Here is a 21,805-nt window from a genome sequence, read left to right as displayed (position 1 = left end):
ATTCGGGATTACAACTGGATATTCCCTCCAGGTAATCTTTTTCTTCCAATTTTGCTTAAGGAAAGGGTTTGAATATTATGTTTGATTTGTGAAATGATCTTGAAATAATTCATGTTTATTTTTGGAATGTATTTTGAAATTGAGGAAAGTTGAAATTGATTTTGAAATCAAATGAAATTTGAGTACGATTATTTACACGTGTAAAAGTATGGATATGGGTATTAATAACATAACTAAACTAGTTAACACACAAAAGTCGACTAATCGAATAAAATAATATCGGAAATTCAACCATTAATTAAATCTAAAAGGTAAACATTTAAAGATACAAACAACTAAATATTAATTAAATTAGATTGATAGAAACTTCAAATAAAATAAATAGTAGAAGTTATATACAAAATTTAAATAAAATAGTAAGTATAACAAATATAAGCATGAAGATTTGCTATCTCCAAGTATTGAACCCACCCCCCTAAAGGCAATGAAAGTAATCTCTCTCCACTAGGCCACTCATAATTATTTATTATTAACAACAACAACCGAAATACATAAACCAGAACAGATTGGAATAAAAACTAAAAAAGAAACTAAAATAAAGTAGTCTGTTAGACTACCAATTAAAAGTAGAAAAAAAGAAAAAAGTCCCAAGACAAATAACCCAGCCGCCTGGCTGTTGGGTTCATGGACTAACAACTAATAAATTTCTAGGGAATAAAAAAGACAAAGCATTAATACTCACTATTAAATAAAACATAGGAAGCTTAAACGTAAAAAAAAAATTAAACGTTTGTTTTGTTAATAAATAAAAAGGGATAAATGATTAAAAAAAAAGGGTGAAAGGTGCTGTAACAGAACCTATTCCTCGTCCTCAATCTCTCCCGTGCCCACTCAATCTCTCGTCACTCTTACTCCTCTCCCTCAATCGCTTTCAAACTTTGCTCACCTCTCTCAATCGCCCTCTCTCACTATGAACATGCAAAAATTCCATGGCATCAAAAGAGAAGTCAAGTAAGAAGCTCACCTCCGGCGGTGACGACGGCGACGGCGAGGTTAAAATCTTCCTGCTTTACCTCTTCAACCTCAGTTCTTTCGCCGTTTCTCGATTAGGTTTCTTTTTCCTCTTTTTTTTGAATTAGGGTTTCGTGTTTATGGTCGCCTCCCTCTCTCTATTTCGTGTGCTCTACTGATTTCGTTCTCCCTATTTATGCTCTGTTGATTTAGGGTTTCGGTTTGATGCTCAATGGTCCAATGGAGGAAGTTTTCAGAAATGCTTTTGGATGCTCAGAATTGGAGTGCCTTCTTTGATCATTGGACTCGGAAAGGTAATCTGAACTTGGCTTTTTCTAATTGCTTTTGTCTTAACTCCAATTTGGGTAATCCTCTTAACTTAAACGACTCAGTCATTATTTTGTTTACTGCAGTGAATTCGGAGCATTGGCTTGATTTATCATCACTAATATTTTCGGCTTCAGCTTTCTCCAATTGTTGTTTTTTGTGAACAGTTTGGTTATCACATGATTTACCTCTCTTTCTTGATGATTTTCCTAGCATTTTTGAATATTCAAGAGCTTTATCAGAAGGTTTGGCCTCCGGTTCAACGCCGGCGAGTCGGTTACTTTGACCTCTTTCCTTCTCTTGGATTTATTTGACTGCACTGAAACATTTTTTGTCCCTGCCTCTTGTAACATCTCTTGTAACATTGTCAAGCAAATTGCTTGGACTGTCCTTGCTTCTTCTGGTAACATTGTCAATCAACGTTTTTTGAGTATCAGTTCCATGTATAGTGAATCCATTATCAGTTGAATTGTTTTGATTTTGAATATCAGTAAAAAAAAATGCATTTGAGACATCTGTATTAACTTTACAAACTTCAACAGGTACAGGAGGAATGGCTGCAATTGATTTGCCAAAGAATTCTTCATAAAGAGATATTTGGAGCTTGTTTAGTTCGAAAGCCTTGTCATCCGATTGCAAGAGTCTCTGACTGAACTGCGTGAGATGAATGGATGCGGTAACAAGTCTGATGCAGAAAGTGTTAAATCCGGTTCCTTGTTAGTTGGTGCTTTCTGGTTCTTGTTTGATGCATCATTTTTGCTGTGCCTCTTTCGCTTTTTGTTGGTCATTGCCACAATTCTAATTTCTTTTTAGGCGAAACTCTGTCAAACTAATGCTCTACTCATTGGTGTGTGCTGCTACAAGCGATTGGAGAAGTTGCAGCTGCGTGCTTGAATCACAGTGACGGCTGCATGCTGATTTGCTAGGTATGTTTCCATTTTGTGCAGTTAGATGGTGGTAAGAATTGGATTTTCACTTGTTTGTTACACCATTAATTCCCTCCTTCATAAAATCGGTACAGCATCATTCCATTCTACTTCATTGTTTGGATATGGTATCATCTAGTAATATGTGCATTTACAACATGTCTCTACTGCAGGTCTTGGCTCAGACAAGGCTTGGTAATGGTGTTTAACTGGTCTAATGACAGGAGGTTATCCATCCGTTGGAGTTGTTGATTTGAAAATGTTGTTTTCCAAAAATGAAAGAAGATTGGTTCCATTGTGTAGGATCAGTTCTTTTTGGAGGTTCGGATTTGAGCAGCAGAAAGGTCTTCCTTAGTCAAGCGAGTTGGAAACTGGAATTTTCCTAAATCAACTTGAACCAGCATGCCTATACAAGACCATGGTACCACCTTGCTCGATGAGTATAGCTAGCGTGTTTCATCCTCTGGGACATTCTGTTGGAATTATGAATGCTGTCTTTCTTGGCATATTGCTCCAGAACGGCATGACAGGAAGAATATACCGGTTGCGATGTTGGGAATCAACTGGGTATTTGGTGTTGTTTGAGCAGCACTTAATAAGGTACTGTTAGCGTGACCATAAAACTGGCTTAAACGAGTCATCTGATTTCCTTGATTGAGTTAGGTTTGACCAAGGTATCTCTGCAGGTTAGGCATCGTGCAAGACTTGGCTTTATTGAAGGATGAACTGGTCCTTCCTTGAAGCTTCTTTGTAGGACTATGTAAGTCCATTACTTGCTATGCCTGATGTTATTGTGTTGGACATTGTGTTGCTGTTTTGGTTTTTCTTGCAGGTTTCCTGAACTGTTGCTGCTGTTTTTGCATCCCAACTGTATAATACATCACCATCAAAAGTTCCATAATGTGTTTGACAGCGACATGCAATATAACCTCTTGCTCCATCCCATAAAACTTTTGAAGGATAGTTCATATGTCCAGGAAGCATTCTGAGTCTTCTACTTATTGTGATCAATTTTGTATGCTTTTCATCTCCATGTGTTCTCTCTTTCTTTTTTACTTGCATGACATGATTTGAATGACTGGTGGTGGCTGTTGCGTTCCAAAACATATTTAATAGAAACACTAAAAAATATGGTTTTCCACTTTGTTACTTGCACTTGCGCTTTGTGGAATCTAAGTTTTTCTCGTTGAACTTGCAGTTTCCATCGTGGAATCAAAGGGCGTCCGATGAGACTAGGCTAAACATGTACACACCGTCTTGAAAAATGATGGGTTCAAGCACGAAACTGACAAGACTTTGCTAGTTCCTCTCGAAGAGTCCTGCAACATGCGTGTGAGTTTACTCTCCCGAAAGAGAACTCGGCTTTCATCATTTTTCCTTCTAGCATCTTCATAACCCGCTATATCCGCAGAACTCATCTTGCTTACAAAACTGCTTATCCCTTCATTCTGTGCAGGGACATGGACAATCAATCCCAAGTGGCTTCTACGAGCACGCTCAACTTCTTTTTAGGTGCAGCCAGGATTATTTGGCATGAGGTTCAGTGAAACCGGCTGAACTGTCACAGGCTCGTTAGTATGCAGGCCTTCCCATGGATCTTAAATATCCTCTGAAGTAGTATTAGTGTTTTAGAGCAGTTTCCTAAGTCTTTTGTATCAACTTTTCAGCAACTCATTTTTCTGAATTTGATTCTTGTATCTTGTACGTGTAATATGTATGAACAATGGGAACATCATTTTCTATCTTATGCTCAGAATTTGGCACTTACCTCAACTGGGATATGAACTGTCTAGCATCCATTTTGTAAGAAGATATTCGAGCCAATCTTTTGAATGAACATTAAAATAGGTTCCAGAGGATGCTCCTCCGTTATTGCAAGGAAAAGCACTCTTGCCCATATATTTACTTCAAACTCCCATGCACTAAAGTCGCCGTTGTCATAATTTAGAGAAATATCAATGATCACTAATAAAGCTATGTGGGAAGTCATAAAGACTCTTGCAGAGCTTCGAATCATCCATACGACAATTGGCACAGCAATCCTTGTAACCACAACCAGAGAACCATCGTTTGCACAGTCGACCTTAATTTGCCACCATAATCCGTAAATTCGTGAGGCAACGCTGAAATGAAGAGCAAAAGAATTTCAAGAGGAATATCAAATGCGCACACCACAGAAGCAGCAGCTAGAATGTAGAGTTTTGACATGTGATGACCCGCAAAATATGGTTTCCCAAGGCCTATTCGATGCGGCTGAGTAAACCGATGAAGTGTTATTCCTTTTTAAATCAATCATAAATTGATGTATATCCAAATTGTCCATTTTCTTCCAGCCCAACAAAATCCATCATTCTTAGTCATATTAAGCTCGCGTGCTTCCTTCACCGTCCTTGAGACCACTGGTTGGTAAAATTTCTCATGTCTTAGATGTTGCACTTCTCGACGTTGCTCTAAGGCCATCAAAGGCGTAGTTGAACAGAAGACATGTGGAAAATTATTTTAACCATGCATGAATGAAATGACTGTAACATGAATAAAAGATCCTTCAATGCAAGTGACCGATTGATGGGGAAAAAATTTAGGATCAAAATCGGGGTATGACAGTTGCCCCTATTTAAGCGTCTTCAACCAGAGAATATGAAGCAGGACACTCTTCATATGATCATAGTGGGAGATGATTAAATACTAAGAAGACCCGGATTTTGATCCTGAATCCCCATGACATGATGCGATATGATATGATATGCCATGATATGCATGGATATGCATGGATGCATGATTCTATTTTTTTTTTTTTTTTTTTTATATTTCCTTTCCTGCTAGGGATATGATGGACCCTTAGCGGGAGATGCTACTAGACAAACCAAACTGTGGGGAATGTTGATGATCCACAGGGAGACAGACAAATGGTAAGAAACAATCTTGTTGGGGAAACAATCCTGCTGGAGAGTCAGACACACACTGGGAAGTATTCAAAGTGAGATTTGATAATCGATACTTAGAATACAAGGGATTTCGGTGGTAAGTTCACACATGACTTACTAAACCCGAATAAAGGAAAAAGATGCTACAACAGGTTCATGTATGACTTGACAACGCTGGGGGATAATCAAGGAGAAAACTCTTCAGAACAGGTTCATGTATGACCTGATACCGGAATAGGGGTTCAACAAACAGGTTCATACATGACCTGAATGGGTATTGAACAAAGAATCTTCAGAGCAGGTTCAAGTATGACCTGACCCCGGAACAAAAAGGTTCAATGACAGGTTCATACATGACCTGAATAGGATTGAACAAAGAATCTTCAGAGTAGGTTCAAGTATGACCGGACCCCGGAATAGAAGGTTCAATGACAGGTTCGTACATGACCTGAATAGGATTGAACAAAGAGTCTTCAGAGTAGGTTCGAGTATGACCGGACCCCGGAATAAAAGGTTCAATGACAGGTTCAAGATGACCTGAATAGGATTGAACAAAGAATCTTCAGAGTAGGTTCAAGCATGACCGGACCCCGGAATAAAAAGGTTCAATGACAGGTTCGTACATGACCTGAATAGGATTGAACAAAGAATCTTCAAAGTAGGTTCAAGCATGACCGGACCCCGGAATAGAAGGTTCAATGACAGGTTCGTACATGACCTGAATAGGATTGAACAAAGAGTCTTCAGAGTAGGTTCGAGTATGACCGGACCCCGGAATAAAAGGGTTCAATGACAGGTTCGTACATGACCTGAATAGGATTGAACAAAGAATCTTCAGAGTAGGTTCAAGCATGAACGGACCCCGGAATAAAAAGGGTTCAATGACAGGTTCGTACATGACCTGAATAGGATTGAACAAAGAATCTTCAGAGTAGGTTCAAGCATGAACGGACCCCGGAATAAAAAGGTTCAATGACAGGTTCATACATGACCTGAATAGGATTGAACAAAGAATCTTCAGAGTAGGTTCAAGCATGAACGGACCCCGGAATAAAAAGGTTCAATGACAGGTTCATACATGACCTGAATAGGATTGAACAAAGAATCTTCAGAGTAGGTTCAAGCATGACCGGACCCCGGAATAAAAAGGTTCAATGACAGGTTCGTAGATGACCTGAATAGGATTGAACAAAGAATCTTCAGAGTAGGTTCAAGCATGACCGGACCCCGGAATAAAAACAATTGGACTCGGACCGCAAGCAATGGACTACAACCAGCTTTTAACGGACTTTGCCAACAACAATTGGACTTTGAAATGAGTTCTAGTAACAACTGAGCTTGGAATAATGCCTAGCAACAACTGATTTTTAGGAGACACCAATGAGTCTTGAAATAATTCCAGGGAATGACATAGGGGTTCTGGAACTTCATCAGAATAAAAGTGACATGTCTGGGAATTCATCAGAGAGTAAAAGAAACAAATTCTGGAAATGCATCAGAATTACAAGTGATATTCCGGAAATACAACAGAATACAGACACATCTGTTAATATATCAAGGAAATTCTGGAAATACATCAGAATATAGACACATCAAAGAACACCTCAGATAGATGGTGAAACATCTGGAAATACATCAGACAAGTCGTGGAAATACATCGATACACCAAGGAGTAATCCGGAAATTCATCGGATAATCCAAACAGAGAATGAACCTTAATGGAAAATTTTCTAATAGGTGCCAACTGGGTTGGACTTGAAAATGACTGCGAAAACCGGATGTGGGTTTAAGGGCACCAAATACAGACTGGAATCAAAGGTCAAAGGATATAGGATCAACAACAAGACCTGGGTCAATGCAAAATGAGCACGAAGTACATTTCGGCCATGCATGATTTGTATTCTTTTATGCATGATATATGAATGATCATGCTATGAGAATGCTGACACCTGAGTGGACTGGGAGTTGGTAAAGGCTTTTTATGGAAGCTCATGATTCCTCAACACCGAGAACTCAACCAAATATTTTATGATAGATGTTGTCAAAGGAGGATTCTATCCAGTTTGATAGCCACAGCTCAGCCAATGGATCCTTTTGGAGGATTAATGAATTGTGCTAGCATAATTTTCGGGCACTCGTCTTAAACTCGATAGTTGTTGACGTATGGCAGAATTTGTTTGAGCAGTTTGAAAGCACGAAGAAAGAGGTTCTGCCCCTCTGTGGCTCATCTTGCCCCAGTTTGTTGGGTCTTTGGAAATGTTCACCTTGAAAGTGAGTTTGGAAACAACTTTCCATGAGACTACCTCGAGACGACCTGCCCCAAGCGTTTGTAACTTGCAGCGGTCTGAACTTGACTAACCAAATGTTGGAATGGTAGACTCTTGATTGATTGTCCTTTGGATAGCTGGACTCATTGAGCTCCGAGGTGGCTTGCCCCGGACTAAGTCTTGAAGCAAATTACTCTTGGCTAACTGAACCATGGAGTGATTGGACTTACTGAGCTCTGAGGTGGCTTGCCCCGGTCTGATTCTTAAAGCAGATTACTCTTGCCTCGATGACCCTTAGAGTGGTTAGCTCGAATTAACTGATGCTCAAAATGATTTGCCCCCGAATAGACTTCTTTCACTCCATCTAGTTCCTCAACTGTGTACTGAATTTCTTTGATGCTGAGTGTTGACTCGCAAATAAGATTGTGCATTCAAAAATGGTAATTTTAATTCAATGCTTATGCAAAAATTTGAAACCAAAATTTATTGATATGAACGGGTGAAATACAGTGAACGAGTCGTTGATAAGAACACAAATGGTGATCAACTCATTCACAGTATGCAAGCTGGTGCCATCAAATGATTAACAAAAATCGTTTGGAGTCAAGTTAACACCACCTGGTTATAGTATGCTTTCAAAATGAACCCTGCCTCAATTAGGTCTTTTAAGGGTTGTAACGTGGTCTGGTTCACGGTTTTTTGAAACAAAAGGATATAAGGCTCAAAATTTGTTTTTACCCACCCCTTCTTCTTGATGATCTCCAGTTCCTATGTTCAGTTAATTCAATACACGCATTTCGACTTCTAAGAGGGTTCGAAGGTGCGATGGTAAGGATGAGGGTTCAAGATAGATTTCCTTGAATGGCAGTCACCTTATTTTGTTTTTGGTGAGGATTTAGTGACCTCTTTTAATTGATTTTCTTTATCCCTGATTTTGCCTGGACCGCTTCTTTGAAGCTTTCGGTCCATCGGGATGCCCTGACTTTTGCCTAAGTCACTTTGTGGTATTTGACTTAGCGGACTTTTTCTGTTTTTTTTAAAAGGTGTGACTGCCATATTATTGATGGATAAGGATCAACCAACACTAATTTTAGCTTTTCTCAACTTCTACGACACTTCAACATGTGCGTGAAGGGTAACGTGTGGTTGAACCTAATTGGAGGGTGTACATATGGACGATTTTTGAAAGATCGAAGGCATGATCAAACTATCTGAACACAACTACCCTGCCCCAGGTTAAGATTAAGGGTTTTAGATCCGAAATAAACACCAACTTCTAGGCTCAAAGTGGTTGACTAGGGATTAACTCCTTATCTCTTCAGTGTTTGGGGATTTGAAACAATGCCTTACATCATCGGCAAGGTTTTCTTCAAAAGCATACCACACCAATTTCAGGTGTTCCATTTTCATCATCCTCCCTCCAATCTTTGTTAACACAACAGTTTGATAAACAAAAGTGAATGAGAGGAGAATTTTTGTTTTTTAACATAAATGAAAAACGAGTGAATACGAATGGATCAATTCAAAAGATGCATAAACAATTCATTAATCTTACCAATTCAAAGAAAACAACAATGCTTAAGAAGCAAATAACAATCAACATGCAAGGAAACTACAAAAGAAATGCTGAAACAGCCAAATGATTGCCAGCTTTAGGGAATGACTTCTTCAATCTTGATCCATTAACTTAGGGGAACACCCTTTGAGATCTTCGCGCTTATCCGGTCGATGGGTTAACATTTACCACCAAGCTTCCTTCTTGAAAGGCTATGTACCTGTTGTCAATCAGCTGCTGTACTTTGGCTTTGAAAGCGTCACAGTCTTCAGTTGAGTGCCCTTCTGATCCGGCATGATATCCACATTTCTCATTTGGGTTATACCCGGGTGGGTAAGGTTGTGGAACCGGCTTAAGAGACTCGGGAACCACCAACGAGTTTTGAATCAGAGGTTGTAGGAGTTGGCTATATGTCATGAAGACTGGATGTCGAGGATCATTTCTTCTTCCCAAGCCATTTTGAAACCTATGTTGATTTTGATATTTCGGGCCTTGGGCTTGTTGATTTGGATGGGGAGCAAACCAGGATTGTTGGCAATGAAGACCTGAAGGCGGTGGTTGCTGGTACAACACTTTGGGCATTGCTAACTGCTCATCTTCAGCCACTTGAAGGTTGGGATCAACAAGTCTTTTGACATTGGCAGGATGACCTTCAAATTCTTTTCCTTCAGTCTCATCGTTGAACGCAACCCTCTTGGATTCACTACTCACCTCTCCTTTTCTTTCATTGGTATGGGTCGTGGTATTGGAAATCCAAGGCGGTATCTCAATACTCTTACCAGGAAATAATGATAGCTCATTAGCCACATCCCTGACATCTTCCTTGTGGTACAAAACCTTGAGGGGTTTCAAGGGTCCTTTCCCTTTATCATTACTTGGCCCAGAGATCAGGGTATATGTACTTGAGACTTCCTCCTTGAGTGTTGGTGACCTTATGTCAATCAAACTTTGCAGCTTGAGCTTAAAACTCATACATTCCTCGATGGAGTGCCCCATTGTTCCAGTATGGTATTCACACTTGATCTTCGGGTGATCTTCTTCAAAGACTAAGCTCTTCTTGTTAATCAGTCCTCGTACCAAATATTTTAGCGCACAGCAAGAATCTAGGTCATGTCCCAATGCCCCTTTATGGAATTCACATGTTGCATTTGGATTGTACCATGGTAGGTCTGGTGACACAGGCGTGAGAGCTCGAGGGGTCACCAAAGCATTCTGGATCAGTAGCGGGTAAAGCTTGCTACATGGTACCGGAATCGAGTCATTGTGATCCTGGTTCTTCTTGCTCTGATTCTGATTTTTGTTTTGAACCTGACTTCGGTGATTTTGAGGAGCAATAGCCAGAGGATGTTGATGATGACGCCTTGAGGGAGGTCCATATACTGGTAAATGAGGAGTTGCCACATAGAACTTCCCTTGACTTGAGGTAACACCGGATGGATGCGGGGTAGTAGTAGCTCTCTGTTGCAGCAGCGTATATTGGGTGACCCTCTTTTCTCAACAAGACTTGCAGGGTTTCCAAGACCCATCTCATTTGGCTCTTCAAAAGGTTAAGTTCCTCCTTCAGTGCTTCTTGGCTATTTCTTAGCTCGTCCATCATCTCCTGAGACATGGTTCTTTGTTCTAAACGCGTGTTGAGAATCACTTTGCTTCACGGACAAAAGATGGATGAGTTTTTTTTTGGTATTTTGTCTGGAAAATGACATGCATTATGATGCGATGCAAATGCAATGGAATGCGAATGAATGCAATGCAAGCCATGCACATTTGTTTTTTTCATACACGGGTTCAAAAGTCTGAGGTACTGACGAATCTGATTGTTTTCCAAGAATAGGTTCTCACCAGGTATGGTCTAAGGTTTTTGAAAAAGTTCCTAGAGTCATGGATCCATTAGACTGTTTGCTACCTGCGGCAACTTACTTGCCGAGCATCAACTCCATCTAAAGAATCTACTCTAAGTGAGGTTCTCGCATCGATCTAACGAGAAATACATCTCGCAGACCCACACTACGCAACCATCTTTCCTAGTTGGGCAAAGGACTAAGGTTCTACAAATGGTTCTCAGAGTCATGGATCCTAAAGAAAATATCGAAGCTTACGGCAACTTACTTGCCGAGCGACAACATCCTCTCAAGAATCTACTCTAAGTAAGGTTCTCGTACCGACCCAACGAGAAATACATCTCGCGGACCCGCACTACTCAACCTCGTCCTATCTTATGTTTTTACTCGAGACTCGGGTAAAAATTCTTTCCCACAAGGTTTGCAATCAGAATATCCAAGTACCAAACCATAACCGAACCAATACAGCAGATTCATATCAATATGACAATAGAGATAGTAAAAACAATAAAGAAAAGCCACATAGGTAAACAAACAAAGGCACACAAACGACCTAACTAGGCTTGACTCACTTAGGGATCAGTCCCCAGCAGAGTCGCCATCTGTCGCACCTCGAAAAATATGGGGATACGACTTCAAAGCGAAGCGCGATCGCACGCTCGCAATGATGGACTGAACAGAGTCGCCACCGAACTTTATTTATTCCTAAAAAGGAAAGGGGAAATATCGATAAAACCCAAGACAAAAGAAAGGATAAGATATGGTCATCGCAACCAATATCAGGGTTCGGGAGTCGATTACGCAAGGGGAAGGTATTAGCACCCCTCACGTCCGTTGTACTCAACGGGAACCATTAGGTCAGTTGTGTGCATTAATGTTAGTTTGAAATGTTAGGCTTTTCAATTTATTAGGTGGGAATGAAAGAATAGAAGATAGGAGAAATGTTTTTGGATTTTTTAACGAAGGACTAAACCTAAGTTTTTTATTAGTGGGCCTGACAAGATTTAAAAATCCTGCTCCTACGTATCTCAAAAGAGAAATCAAGGCTTACGTAGTTCTGGGTAGAAAAATGTTTGTTTGTTGGTCGATTTTAGCGAAAGCTATATTGTATTAATCGACAAAAACATCGTTTTACCCAAAACAGATGAGGAGTGGACGCGTACCACACATCGAACGGATTTATAGATCTACATTCGGAAAAGCGTCATTTATCTCTACTCAACAATCGTGGCCGAAACATTGTTTTGTGTTACTTAAGACAATATATCTTTCATTTATGAAAAAGGGTTTTTTGATTAGTCGCACGGCGGCGAGAAAAGAATTTGATTGGTTGGATGTATTTTGAGTGATGGCGAGAACTTGGATGAGCGAGATATACATCTCGAATCCTAGCCTCAGGAGTGCATGGTATACACCATGTTCCATTTCCATCTTTATTGAAAAAGCATTAAGGTAGGAATTAGGTATTTTGAAGTTTGAAAGACGAGTACTTATGACCTACAAGCTCTTACAGCTTGGGTCTAATACTCGGGACTACGTCTGGACATTCCACCCAGGCAGTCTGTTTCTTTCCAATATTGCTAAGAAAATGATTCGAATATTTATGAATGTTTTGGAGGGAAGACGAATATTTATGGCTTGCAAGCTCTTACAGCTTGAGCCTAATATTCGGGATTACGACTGGATATTCCCTCCAGGTAATCTTTTTCTTCCAATTTTATTAAGAAGAGGTTTTGAATCTTGGAGAGAAGACGAATATTTATGGCTTGCAAGCTCTTACAGCTTGAGCCTAATATTCGGGATTACAACTGGATATTCCCTCCAGGTAATCTTTTTCTTCACGTTTTATTAAGAAAACGATTTGAATATTAGACTGTTAAAGAGAAGACGAATATTTATGGCTTACAAGCTCTTACAGCTTGAGCCTAATATTCGGGATTACGACTGGATATTACATCCAGGCAATCTTTTTCTTCCAACTTTATTTAGAAAACAATTTGAATATTTGGAATGTTAAGAGAAGACAAATATTTATGGCTTGCAAGCTCTTACAGCTTGGGCCTAATATTCGGGATTACGACTGGACATTCCATCCAGGTAACCTTTTTCTTCCAACTTTATTTAGAAGGTGATTTGAGGTATTTACGGATATTTTGGCGAGAAGACGAATATTTATGACTTACAAGCTCTTACAGCTTGAGCCTAATATTCGGGATTACAACTGGATATTCCCTCCAGGTAATCTTTTTCTTCCAATTTTGCTTAAGGAAAGGGTTTGAATATTATGTTTGATTTGTGAAATGATCTTGAAATAATTCATGTTTATTTTTGGAATGTATTTTGAAATTGAGGAAAGTTGAAATTGATTTTGAAATCAAATGAAATTTGAGTACGATTATTTACACGTGTAAAAGTATGGATATGGGTATTAATAACATAACTAAACTAGTTAACACACAAAAGTCGACTAATCGAATAAAATAATATCGGAAATTCAACCATTAATTAAATCTAAAAGGTAAACATTTAAAGATACAAACAACTAAATATTAATTAAATTAGATTGATAGAAACTTCAAATAAAATAAATAGTAGAAGTTATATACAAATTTAAATAAAATAGTAAGTATAACAAATATAAGCATGAAGATTTGCTATCTCCAAGTATTGAACCCACCCCCCTAAAGGCAATGAAAGTAATCTCTCTCCACTAGGCCACTCATAATTATTTATTATTACAACAACAACCGAAATACATAAACCAGAACAGATTGGAATAAAAACTAAAAAAGAAACTAAAATAAAGTAGTCTGTTAGACTACCAATTAAAAGTAGAAAAAAAGAAAAAAGTCCCAAGACAAATAACCCAGCCGCCTGGCTGTTGGGTTCATGGACTAACAACTAATAAATTTCTAGGGAATAAAAAAGACAAAGCATTAATACTCACTATTAAATAAAACATAGGAAGCTTAAACGTAAAAAAAAAATTAAACGTTTGTTTTGTTAATAAATAAAAAGGGATAAATGATTAAAAAAAAGGGTGAAAGGTGCTGTAACAGAACCTATTCCTCGTCCTCAATCTCTCCCGTGCCCACTCAATCTCTCGTCACTCTTACTCCTCTCCCTCAATCGCTTTCAAACTTTGCTCACCTCTCTCAATCGCCCTCTCTCACTATGAACATGCAAAAATTCCATGGCATCAAAAGAGAAGTCAAGTAAGAAGCTCACCTCCGGCGGTGACGACGGCGACGGCGAGGTTAAAATCTTCCTGCTTTACCTCTTCAACCTCAGTTCTTTCGCCGTTTCTCGATTAGGTTTCTTTTTCCTCTTTTTTTTGAATTAGGGTTTCGTGTTTATGGTCGCCTCCCTCTCTCTATTTCGTGTGCTCTACTGATTTCGTTCTCCCTATTTATGCTCTGTTGATTTAGGGTTTCGGTTTGATGCTCAATGGTCCAATGGAGGAAGTTTTCAGAAATGCTTTTGGATGCTCAGAATTGGAGTGCCTTCTTTGATCATTGGACTCGGAAAGGTAATCTGAACTTGGCTTTTTCTAATTGCTTTTGTCTTAACTCCAATTTGGGTAATCCTCTTAACTTAAACGACTCAGTCATTATTTTGTTTACTGCAGTGAATTCGGAGCATTGGCTTGATTTATCATCACTAATATTTTCGGCTTCAGCTTTCTCCAATTGTTGTTTTTTGTGAACAGTTTGGTTATCACATGATTTACCTCTCTTTCTTGATGATTTTCCTAGCATTTTTGAATATTCAAGAGCTTTATCAGAAGGTTTGGCCTCCGGTTCAACGCCGGCGAGTCGGTTACTTTGACCTCTTTCCTTCTCTTGGATTTATTTGACTGCACTGAAACATTTTTTGTCCCTGCCTCTTGTAACATCTCTTGTAACATTGTCAAGCAAATTGCTTGGACTGTCCTTGCTTCTTCTGGTAACATTGTCAATCAACGTTTTTTGAGTATCAGTTCCATGTATAGTGAATCCATTATCAGTTGAATTGTTTTGATTTTGAATATCAGTAAAAAAAAATGCATTTGAGACATCTGTATTAACTTTACAAACTTCAACAGGTACAGGAGGAATGGCTGCAATTGATTTGCCAAAGAATTCTTCATAAAGAGATATTTGGAGCTTGTTTAGTTCGAAAGCCTTGTCATCCGATTGCAAGAGTCTCTGACTGAACTGCGTGAGATGAATGGATGCGGTAACAAGTTTGATGCAGAAAGTGTTAAATCCGGTTCCTTGTTAGTTGGTGCTTTCTGGTTCTTGTTTGATGCATCATTTTTGCTGTGCCTCTTTCGCTTTTTGTTGGTCATTGCCATAATTCTAATTTCTTTTTAGGCGAAACTCTGTCAAACTAATGCTCTACTCATTGGTGTGTGCTGCTACAAGCGATTGGAGAAGTTGCAGCTGCGTGCTTGAATCACAGTGACGGCTGCATGCTGATTTGCTAGGTATGTTTCCATTTTGTGCAGTTAGATGGTGGTAAGAATTGGATTTTCACTTGTTTGTTACACCATTAATTCCCTCCTTCATAAAATCGGTACAGCATCATTCCATTCTACTTCATTGTTTGGATATGGTATCATCTAGTAATATGTGCATTTACAACATGTCTCTACTGCAGGTCTTGGCTCAGACAAGGCTTGGTAATGGTGTTTAACTGGTCTAATGACAGGAGGTTATCCATCCGTTGGAGTTGTTGATTTGAAAATGTTGTTTTCCAAAAATGAAAGAAGATTGGTTCCATTGTGTAGGATCAGTTCTTTTTGGAGGTTCGGATTTGAGCAGCAGAAAGGTCTTCCTTAGTCAAGCGAGTTGGAAACTGGAATTTTCCTAAATCAACTTGAACCAGCATGCCTATACAAGACCATGGTACCACCTTGCTCGATGAGTATAGCTAGCGTGTTTCATCCTCTGGGACATTCTGTTGGAATTATGAATGCTGTCTTTCTTGGCATATTGCTCCAGAACGGCATGACAGGAAGAATATACCGGTTGCGATGTTGGGAATCAACTGGGTATTTGGTGTTGTTTGAGCAGCACTTAATAAGGTACTGTTAGCGTGACCATAAAACTGGCTTAAACGAGTCATCTGATTTCCTTGATTGAGTTAGGTTTGACCAAGGTATCTCTGCAGGTTAGGCATCGTGCAAGACTTGGCTTTATTGAAGGATGAACTGGTCCTTCCTTGAAGCTTCTTTGTAGGACTATGTAAGTCCATTACTTGCTATGCCTGATGTTATTGTGTTGGACATTGTGTTGCTGTTTTGGTTTTTCTTGCAGGTTTCCTGAACTGTTGCTGCTGTTTTTGCATCCCAACTGTATAATACATCACCATCAAAAGTTCCATAATGTGTTTGACAGCGACATGCAATATAACCTCTTGCTCCATCCCATAAAACTTTTGAAGGATAGTTCATATGTCCAGGAAGCATTCTGAGTCTTCTACTTATTGTGATCAATTTTGTATGCTTTTCATCTCCATGTGTTCTCTCTTTCTTTTTTACTTGCATGACATGATTTGAATGACTGGTGGTGGCTGTTGCGTTCCAAAACATATTTAATAGAAACACTAAAAAATATGGTTTTCCACTTTGTTACTTGCACTTGCGCTTTGTGGAATCTAAGTTTTTCTCGTTGAACTTGCAGTTTCCATCGTGGAATCAAAGGGCGTCCGATGAGACTAGGCTAAACATGTACACACCGTCTTGAAAAATGATGGGTTCAAGCACGAAACTGACAAGACTTTGCTAGTTCCTCTCGAAGAGTCCTGCAACATGCGTGTGAGTTTACTCTCCCGAAAGAGAACTCGGCTTTCATCATTTTTCCTTCTAGCATCTTCATAACCCGCTATATCCGCAGAACTCATCTTGCTTACAAAACTGCTTATCCCTTCATTCTGTGCAGGGACATGGACAATCAATCCCAAGTGGCTTCTACGAGCACGCTCAACTTCTTTTTAGGTGCAGCCAGGATTATTTGGCATGAGGTTCAGTGAAACCGGCTGAACTGTCACAGGCTCGTTAGTATGCAGGCCTTCCCATGGATCTTAAATATCCTCTGAAGTAGTATTAGTGTTTTAGAGCAGTTTCCTAAGTCTTTTGTATCAACTTTTCAGCAACTCATTTTTCTGAATTTGATTCTTGTATCTTGTACGTGTAATATGTATGAACAATGGGAACATCATTTTCTATCTTATGCTCAGAATTTGGCACTTACCTCAACTGGGATATGAACTGTCTAGCATCCATTTTGTAAGAAGATATTCGAGCCAATCTTTTGAATGAACATTAAAATAGGTTCCAGAGGATGCTCCTCCGTTATTGCAAGGAAAAGCACTCTTGCCCATATATTTACTTCAAACTCCCATGCACTAAAGTCGCCGTTGTCATAATTTAGAGAAATATCAATGATCACTAATAAAGCTATGTGGGAAGTCATAAAGACTCTTGCAGAGCTTCGAATCATCCATACGACAATTGGCACAGCAATCCTTGTAACCACAACCAGAGAACCATCGTTTGCACAGTCGACCTTAATTTGCCACCATAATCCGTAAATTCGTGAGGCAACGCTGAAATGAAGAGCAAAAGAATTTCAAGAGGAATATCAAATGCGCACACCACAGAAGCAGCAGCTAGAATGTAGAGTTTTGACATGTGATGACCCGCAAAATATGGTTTCCCAAGGCCTATTCGATGCGGCTGAGTAAACCGATGAAGTGTTATTCCTTTTTAAATCAATCATAAATTGATGTATATCCAAATTGTCCATTTTCTTCCAGCCCAACAAAATCCATCATTCTTAGTCATATTAAGCTCGCGTGCTTCCTTCACCGTCCTTGAGACCACTGGTTGGTAAAATTTCTCATGTCTTAGATGTTGCACTTCTCGACGTTGCTCTAAGGCCATCAAAGGCGTAGTTGAACAGAAGACATGTGGAAAATTATTTTAACCATGCATGAATGAAATGACTGTAACATGAATAAAAGATCCTTCAATGCAAGTGACCGATTGATGGGGAAAAAATTTAGGATCAAAATCGGGGTATGACACCAGGGTTTCTGTCCGTCTTCGTCTGTTTTCGTTCTCCCCATTTTCGTGACTGAAGTGTCGGTATTTATAGTGATTGAGGTGACCTAATGGGTTCGGAATGAAGCCCAAAAATTCTGATATATCGCAAGCTTCGCTAGGCGAAGGATTTGCTCGCCTAGCGAGCAGGCCATTTGTGACCTAATGGGCTCAGAATGAAGCCCAACAATTCTGGTATTCGCAAGCTTCGCTAGGCGAAGGATTTACTCGCCTAGCGAGCATGCCATTTTGGGTCATTTTCTGGATTGGGCCCCTTGTGAGCTGGGCCTTTGTTTCTTTAAGGTAAACCCCTTGAAAAATGAGCTGGAGTGCTTCGGAAAATGTTTTGCAAGATTAATGGGCAAATTTTGGGGTATGACAGCTGCCCCTGTTCAATATTCTTGAACCGAGAGAGTTAGAATGGTATGTATGCCATTCGTGGTCTGGAGGTGGAAGATTATTGAACACTAGAATGCCCCAAAATTTGCACTTGTCAATTAGTCTTGATGGAGATGGGCTTAAAGATGCCATCCAGGAAGTTTGATGATGAGAGCTTTAGATTGTGTCGTACGTTAGACGATATCTGAAGACATGGGTGTCATACCAGGTCATACGCTAGACCGTATAGTGAGTCCTCCATTATGCTGTCGACTTCGCTGGGGAGTCAGAATGTGTTATACGCTGCTGGGGATAAGGGATCAGAATGGATCATACGCTAGACCGTATCTGAATAGCAGAGTGAGTTGTTCATTAGGTGGATGACTTCACTGGGGATGAAAGATCGGAATGGATCATACACTAGATCGTATCTGAGTTGCGGAATGAGCCGTTTGTTAGGCTGTATCTGACGAAGGTAGAATCAGAATGGATCGTCCGCTAGATCGTATCTGAGTTGAAGATCCAAATGGGTCGTACGTTAGACCGTATTGGAGTTGCAATAGGAGCCGTCTATTGGGCTGAAGAAATAAGGATCAGAATGGATCGTATGCCAGATCGTATCTGAATAGCAGAGTGAATCGTCCCTTAGGCTGCATCTGGAGAGGTAAAGGTCAGAATGGATCGTACGCTAGATCGTGTCTCAGTAGCAGAATGACCCGTCCGTTAGGCTGTTTCTGATGACAAAAGGGGTAGTCGTACGCCAGACTACACTTCAGAATGTACCGTACGCTAGGTAGCATCTGAGCAGCAGAATGAGCCGTCCGTTAGGCTGCATCTGATGATGAAAGGGGTAGTGGTACGCTAGACTACACTTCAGAAATGTACCGTACGCTAGGTAGCATCTGAGCAGCAGAATGAGCCGTCCGTTAGGCTGCATCTGATGATGAAAGGGGTAGTCGTACGCTAGACTACACTTCAGAAATGTACCGTACGCTAGGTAGCATCTGAGGACTTGAAGGTCTAACTGGGTCGTACATTAGACCGTATTTGAGCAGAATGAGCCGTCTGTTAGGCTGAATCTGATGATGAAAGGGGTAGTCGTACGCTAGACTACACTTCAGAAATGTACCGTACGCTAGGTAGCATCTGAGGACTTGAAGGTCTAACTGGGTCGTACATTAGACCGTATTTGAGTAGTTGAAAGTCAGAATGGATCGTACGCTAGATCGTATCTGAGTTGAAGGAGTCATGTGTTGAGCTGAATCAGAATGAACCGTACGCTAGGCTATATCTGATAATATTTGCTGTATGTTGTATTTGCAATGAATATCTGAGGTGGGCTTATAGATGCCATCGTTAGGAGTATGTCAGAATGAATGTTGACATGGAGTATATCTGAAAGATGTAGCTAAATCTTGAATGTAATTGATAAAGATGTCCGTCTGAATGGACCTTTGTTTTAACTGTATCAGGAGGATAATTAACCTGAAAAATAAAGTTAGTTTCATGCTATGTCATGATGCATGAGATATTTTATGTTTATGAAAATAAATGCGAACAATGTATGCATGCGTATGCTGTGAAATGATGTAATGAATGAATTATGCATCTGAAAAGTCCTTCCCGAGGACTCTACTGGGGAAATAAATCTCAGTCTTCTGGTTGGAGATACTGGTATCGGTGATCCTTTCTTAGCTGGGGTTACTTGATTCTGTCTGATGGTAGAAATATTTAACAGAAGCCTGGCTGAGGGTGAAAGGGATGACCAATTTGTCTAGTAATGCCAATTGCTTCTGGGGAATAACTGGCTTTGCTGGGGAATAGAATTAGCAACGGATTCATTGGAAAGCATGGTTAGACCTTCTCCTCGATCCTGAAGTCTTTCGTAATTGCTACTTCTATTTTATGCATGCATTTTTGGTAAACATCGATCATATTCACATGCACATATCAATTCAAATTAAATCAATTGACGTTTATGCAAGCAAAACAGAGAAAGTAAAACAAAACACCTTTTTTGAAATGAAATTGTATTGATTTTGAAAGAGGGCCTATAGACAGGCAATTTTGTGTACAAGGAGACAGAAATCCTAGTAAGAGGAAATTGCCAAGAAAACGAAGAGAAAGCTATGTAGAAAAAGTCCTATTGATTCTAATTCTGCTACTGTCATTATGTCTTCAAGCATCTCATCTCCTGCTGTCGGATAGAAGTGATTGGCTTGTTCAGTCCCTTTGACTTGGGTGAAGCTGACCGAGAACGGGACATAGTCATACGCTTTAATCCCTAATTTTTGCCTGGACCGCCTTTTCAGGTTTTCAGTCCACCAGGATACCCTTTTTTGCCCAAGCCGCCTTTTCAGGTTTTCGACTTGCCGGGTGTACATGCGTATTATTTTTTAACTATGTCCGTGTTCACGGGATGCAGGGACTCTCCGTCATCCACTGTAACAAGCATCATGACTCCACCAGAGAATACCTTCTTAACTACAAATGGCCCTTCGTATGTGGGAGTCCATTTGCCTCTAGAATCACCTTGTGGTAGAATGATACGCTTTATTACCAAGTCGCCACTTCAGAATTATGGTGTTTTATTTTGAACTGCGTGCAGAGTTCAGTAATCATCTGGTTGTTCAAATTAGCACCATTATCAGTGATAGCTCTTTCAGGAGATAGCAGATTTCGCAAATGTGTATTTGATAAGATCCATCTTAGAAATCAATAAAGCGGTACGATTCAACATATACTGTCTTAGTCGGCGAGCAGCCCAGGCCAAAGCACAGCAAGCTTTCTCGAGCTGTGAGTATCTTGTTTCACAGTCGGTACCTTTTTGCTAAGGTGGTATATTGCATGCTCTTTTCGACCAGATTCGTCATGTTGCCCCAACACACACCCTATTGAATTTTCTAACACGGTCAAATACATGATTAGAGGTCTTCTTTCAACTGGTGGCATCAGAATTGGAGGTTCTTGGAGATACTTCTTGATTTTGTCTCGGTAATTTGGAGATGGATTCGCAAGTAGCGGTCAAATGGGAGTTAAATCGGACGACGTGGTCTAGATTTACGATTTCAATCGATGCCCCATGCGGCGGAATAGTCTTTTCTTCTTGCAGTAGTCTGGCAAGCTCTCCAGGTACTTCACAATATTCCTCACTTCCATCCTCGACTTGGTAGATCGGATTTTCAAAGTCATAATGAACAGTAGCAGAGTTATTACCAACAGGATCCAGAGTGGATATGGATCGGCAAATTGTTACGTGAGTGTGTGCAAGAAAACATAGCTTATTTGAAAGATGACAGGAAAGATAAAGAGCGCAATATTTGAATGCAAAAAGTCCATTGATTTATTGAATATGAATATGCTTATAAAAATGACAAAACCTTTAACAAAATTTAATACATTAAAATAAGCAATAACAATTACTCCTGAATAAAGGAAATCAGGGTAGTGTCTTCAGCCTTCCAATTATTGAGTCTGTCACCAATTATTGGG

At 39.8% G+C, this 21,805-nt stretch overlaps 1 long non-coding RNA gene across 29 annotated transcripts; it reads left to right on the top strand.

Annotated features, from left to right (window-relative positions):
* Positions 1-834: 834 nt before the first annotated feature.
* LOC127098052 (uncharacterized) lies at positions 835-17,389 on the top strand. Of its 29 annotated transcripts, none has more exons than XR_007793290.1 (9): positions 850-1,110; positions 1,225-1,325; positions 1,425-1,741; positions 1,881-2,014; positions 15,204-15,316; positions 15,490-15,916; positions 16,003-16,331; positions 16,515-16,648; positions 16,773-17,385. It is a non-coding gene; the product is annotated as an uncharacterized LOC127098052 (long non-coding RNA). The 29 variants fall into 29 exon arrangements; XR_007793286.1 differs by having other exon boundaries at positions 1,425-1,781; XR_007793275.1 differs by lacking the exon at positions 1,881-2,014 and adding an exon at positions 14,882-15,106 and having other exon boundaries at positions 1,425-1,828; positions 16,773-17,384.
* Positions 17,390-21,805: the final 4,416 nt, after the last annotated feature.

This window comes from Lathyrus oleraceus, chromosome 6, assembly GCF_024323335.1.
Source record: "Lathyrus oleraceus cultivar Zhongwan6 chromosome 6, CAAS_Psat_ZW6_1.0, whole genome shotgun sequence".
Classification (NCBI taxonomy): Eukaryota; Viridiplantae; Streptophyta; class Magnoliopsida; order Fabales; family Fabaceae; genus Lathyrus; species Lathyrus oleraceus.
The sequence above is the reverse complement of the archived record's forward strand: the minus strand, read 5'-3'. Positions and strand labels throughout refer to the sequence as shown.